Source organism: Tachyglossus aculeatus, chromosome 6, assembly GCF_015852505.1.
Source record: "Tachyglossus aculeatus isolate mTacAcu1 chromosome 6, mTacAcu1.pri, whole genome shotgun sequence".
NCBI lineage: Eukaryota > Metazoa > Chordata > Mammalia > Monotremata > Tachyglossidae > Tachyglossus > Tachyglossus aculeatus.
In genome coordinates, this window is record NC_052071.1 from 57,189,814 (window position 1) to 57,195,257 (window position 5,444).

Genomic DNA, 5,444 nt, shown 5'->3' on the forward strand with positions numbered 1-5,444 from the left:
TGTTCATCCCATAGCGGTGCCATGGACACATCTCTCCCAGAATGTCCCACCTCCATCTGCAATCGGTCTGGTAGTGGATCCGCGGAGTTTTCTTGGTAAAAATCTGGAAGTGTTTTACCATCATCTCCATCCATGCAATAAACCTGAGTCTCCATCCTCGACTCTCTCCCACGCCGCTGCTGCCCAGCACGGGTGAGTTTTGATTTGTAGCAGATTGCCTTCCACTCGCTAGCCACTGCCCGAGCTAGGAATGGACAGGCCTCTGCTTGACTCTCCCTCCCATAGTCAAGACTGGTAGAGTGCTGGAAACTCCCCAGTTGCGACCCTGAGAAGTGGTCCATACAGTAAACGCCAATAAATATGATTGATTTGTTTTGTTGAATCATGAGGCAGTTTTCTACGTTTTGTCAAGTTGCATATTTGTGCCTCACTGAGGAAAACGCACTGTTGGTGAGGTAATCAAGTAAACTTTGTTGGATTTCTCCAGGGAGCATGGCTAAACCAAACGGCAACTCATTGATTATAAATTATAATAATCATAACTGTATTTAAGTGCTTACTACGTGCCAGGTACTGTAATAAGCGCTGGGGTGGAGACAAGCAAATTGGGGTAGACACAGTCCCTGTCCCACATCTCAATCCCCAATTTTCAGATGAGGTAACTGAGGCACAGAGAAGTGAAGCGACTTACCCGAGGTCACGCAGCCGACAAGTGGCAGAGCCGGGAAATGATTTGAATGGCGCACCAACTGTGTGCAGAGAACTGTCCTTAAGAGCTGTGGGACTTTGGTAAGTAACAGAGTTCTAACAAGCTACATCACCATTAGAGAAACAGCTTGGCTCAGTGGAAAGAGCCTGGGCTTTGGAGTCAGAGGTCATGGGTTCAAATCCCGACTCCGCCAATTAGCTGTGTGACTTTGGGCAAGTCACTTAACTTCTCTGTGCCTCAGTTACCTCATCTGTAAAATGGGGATTAAGACTGTGAGGCCCCCGTGGGACAACCTGATCACCCTGTAACCTCCTCAGTGCTTTGCACATAGTAAGCGCTTAATAAATGCCATTATTTTTATTATTATCACCAAGTGCGTAGACAACCAGAAGTAACAGCAGGTAGGAGAAATGAGCGCTTAGTCAAATGCGATATGATTTTATTCACTCAATCACCTTTACTGAGGGCTTACTGTGTGCAAAGTACTGTACTAAGTGGTTGGAAAGTACAATTCAGCAACAAATAGGGACAATTCCTGCCCACAATAGGCTCACAGTCTAGAAGAGCAGAGCTTTGGAGGTGGAGAGGGTGGTAGACTGATGATTTATTCATTCATTCATTCAGACATCCTTATTGAGCACCCACTTTGTGCAGGACACTGTACTAAGTGCTTGGGAAAGTATAACACAACAATAAGCAGTGACTTTCCCCACCCACACTGAGCTTACAGTCCAGTGGGAGTCTGATAATAATAATGATGGCATTTATTAAGCACTTACTATGTGCAAAGCACTGTTCTAAGCACTGTGGAGGTTCCAAGGTGATCAGGTTATCCCACGTGGGTATCACAGTCTTAATCCCCATTTTACAGACGAGGTAACTGAGGCACAGAGAAGTTAAGCGACTTGCCCAGAGTCACACAGCTGACCATTGGCAGAGCCAGGATTTGAACCCATGACCTCTGACTCCAAAGCCCGTGGTCTTTCCACTGAGGCACGGGGTTTGCGTCGCAGCTGTAACAGTGTGAATGGAGATGAAAAGGAAGACGCCAGGGGTGATGTGAAAGTAGAACCAACAGGATTTGGTGATAGATTTATTGTGAGAGAAGAGTCAAAGATAGCACCAGGTTAATGGGCTTGCAGGATAGAGGGCATGACCGTATTGTCTACAGTGATGGGAAAGTCAGGGGGAGGGCAAGGTTTGGCCCCGATTTCTGCTGCAGCAGAAAGTTGAAATAGTCTTTCATAACCTTTTTGGGTTCATTCGTTTATTCAGTCATATTTATTAAGTGCTTAATGTGTGCAGAGCACTGTACAAAGTGCTTGGGAAAGTACAGTACAACAGCAAAGAGTGACATTTATGCCTCAACATGGACACTGAAAGCCTACAAGTATTTTTACTTTCATTTTTTTTTTGATTTCTTATTGAAAGGAGATTTATAGCGCTGGAGCACCATGGTGTTGCCCCACTGGACTTTAGAAGGGAGCTAATATATAATTCCATTGAACATCAACTGTACTCTCTGACTAATTAGCAATTATAAATAATTCCCTCTGGATGAATTGCTTAGATAGCATGGAGAATGTAAATCTTTCCCCATAAGTTATGGTATTCAGCCTGGAGTAGCTACTTTTCATTTTACCCTTGGCTGGTTTTGAACCTAGGTCACTGAAGTAAAACGCCATGAATCACCCATTCCAATCTAATTTTTTTTTTTTACTCCAGTCATCTGTCATTTATCCCAAGTCTTTCCTATTCTTTAATTAGCATTTGGGTTTTATTCTAATTATCCTGAGAGGAAATGATCTCTCAAAAACTTGGTCATAGATGAAAGAAAAGGAAATTGGGGGCTTCCCTTAGTTCCCTGTGATTCCTGCCATCTTTGGCTCCAACCCCAAAAGCCAACTCAAGCTTAACGCCCTTTACTAGGTTGGGGATAGGAAATCACATATTAGAAAATGTAGAAGAGCTCCAATGTTGCGGGAATGTTTGGGTCAGCTGCTTCATAGAAAGGGGATTTGTATAAAAAAAAAAATCTTCAGAACTAGACATGAGCAGGCTTAGAAACCACTTGCAGAGAAGATGTAGGGAATGTTATTCATTCATTCAATCGTATTTGAGCGCTTACTTTGTGCAGAGCACTGTACTAAGCACTTGGGAAGTACAAGTTGGCAATATATAGAGACGGTCCCTATCCAACGGAGGACTCACAGTCTAAAAGAGATAGAGGAGAGATCAGGTGCTCTTCCAATGGAGTCATACAGTCCTAGCATGGTCTTGAGTTAAACATTCTTCCCCATCCCCATCAGGCTGCAATTTACTTTTGAAACCTTCCCAAAACCCGATCCTGGTGGAGAAAGCAAACTTTGCTATTCCAAGTCCCCAAAATGTGAGTGTCCCAGTCTTCCAAAGCGCTCATTAAGGAAAACATATGCTGTGCAATCACCCCCACCAATACCACGCCAACATGCCTGCACACACCCGCACAAACCCACTCACAAAAACACATGCAATCGATCAGTAGGATCGATTGATCACATACTGCGTACAGAGAACTGTATTACACACTTGGGAATATGCACTACAGTTCAAAACCATGATCCCTACCCATTTGGAGTTTGGAATCCCACAGGGAAGACAAGCATGAAACAATGACAGATAGGAAGAAAAAGAGACTGGATTCATTCATTCATTCAATCGTATTTATTGAGTGCTTACTGTGTGCAGAGCACTGTACCAAGCGCTTGGGAAGTACAAGTTGGCAACATATAGAGACGGTTCCTACCCAACAGCAGGCTCACAGTCTAGAAGGGGTAGACAGACAACAAAACAAAACATATTAACAAAATGAAATAAATAGAATAAATATGTACAAATAAAATACATAAATAGAGTAATAAATCCGTACAAACAGATATACATATATACAGGTGCTGTGGGGAGAGGAAGGAGGTAAGGTGGGGGGAGGGGAGAAGCAGGAGAGGAAATATGGGGTTCAGTTTGGGGTAAAAGAATATGTGGATGAATAAATACTTAATAGTGAGGAGGTTGGGAATGTTTCCGTGTAGAAGGACCAAGCAGCATGGTCTAGAGGAAAGAGCATGGGCCTGGAAATCAGAGGACAAGGGTTCTAATCCCGGCTCTGCTACATATCTGCTGTGTGTGCTTGAACAAGTCTATTAATTTCTCTGGGCCTCATTTTCCTGATCTGTAAAATAGGGATTGAATTCAATTTCTGTTCTCCCTCCTATTAGGACTGTGATCACCATATGGGAGAGGGACTATGTTTTACCTGATTAGCTTGTAATTACCATTGTTATGTAACTTCTCTTTGCCTCAATTTCCCTCTTAAAAATGGTGATGAAATACTTGTTCTCCCTCCTTTTACTGTGAGCACCATGTGTGACAGGGCCATTCATTCAATTGTATTTATTGAGTGCTTATTGTGTGCAGAGCACTGTACTAAGCACTTTTCTGATTTGATTTTCTAGCCCCAGCACTTAGTTTAGTGCTGGAAGCATAAGTTCTTAATAATATCATTGTTTTTATGCTTGTTATTATGGTACAAAATGTTGAGATGGCAGTTACGTCGGACCTGGGGGAAGAACAATTAATCAGGAAAGGTCTCTTGAGGAGTTGGGTTTGATTAGGAGCCAGGTGTACACAAACTAACTCTTCCAGCCACAGCAGCCCGGTTTACTCAAATTTATCTTGCATTGTCAGAAAAGAATTTTCTAGTTCCCTCACAGACCTCTACCAAAATGCAGAGTGAAAACGTGTGTAATAGCCGAACTGAGTGAATGGCTTATCGTTGAACTTCCCGCTGGCACCGATGACCTCAAATTAATGGAGAAATTCAGGGTGACTGCTGCTGAAATGTGCAGTCACAGGGTGAATGGTGGAAACGTGAAGCCTGTCACTTGGAGGTGAGGGGCCGGCAAGGAGAGTATTCTTTAAGATGCTGCAATAGTATTTTGTGATTCCAGGAGTGCGACTTTCTTCTGGGGAAAAGACAGGATTCCGTGGGATGATTCAACTCAGCAGGGGAATGCTAGGCCAGCTTTTGAAATTGAAGTGTTGTTGACCTGCACACCCCATCAGAAAGTCAATTAAATTAGAAGCTTCTCAAAAACAGTCAATAATTAGAAGGATCTGATCTTTCCCTCTCTAATTAGTGCAAGTGTGATTTGGAGGAGGCCTCAGGATCGCCGGTCCCACCTTCCTGCAGCGATCAGCCTGGGTCTCCCGCCCAGGGTCTGGCTGGGCCAAGACTTGATTGGTTCCGAGATGGCACGGGACCGGTCCTTATTTGAGTCTGTGGGGAACCTGGTCATGGGGAAAGCCTGGTGGTCATCAGTAATGAACCTGGCCCCCCTGACCATGATGTTATTGGCTCTCAACCCTCTCTGCTACTCTCTCATCCTTCCCAGCAGTATCCTCAGAGGAGCTCTCCTCCCTCCTCTCAAGTGCTACTCCAGCCACCTGTGCTTCTGACCCCATTCTCTCTCATCTTATGAAATCTCTCGCTTCATCCCTCCTCCTCTCCTTAACTTCCATCTTCAACCACTCACTCTCCACTGATTCCTTCCCCTCTGCCTTCAAACATGCTCACATCTCTCCCATCCTAAAAAAACCCCCTCTCTTGACCCCACCTCACCTTCTAGTTATCACCCTATCTCCCTCCTACCATTCCTTTCCAAATTTCTTGAACAAGTGATCTACACATGTTGCCTCA

General features: G+C 44.1%; 1 non-coding gene across 1 annotated transcript; it reads right to left on the bottom strand.

Annotated features, from left to right (window-relative positions):
• Nucleotides 1-202: 202 nt before the first annotated feature.
• LOC119930283 lies at nucleotides 203-335 on the bottom strand. The gene has a single exon (XR_005451765.1). It is a non-coding gene; the product is annotated as a small nucleolar RNA SNORA7 (small nucleolar RNA).
• Between the last annotated feature and the right edge of the window lie 5,109 nt (nucleotides 336-5,444).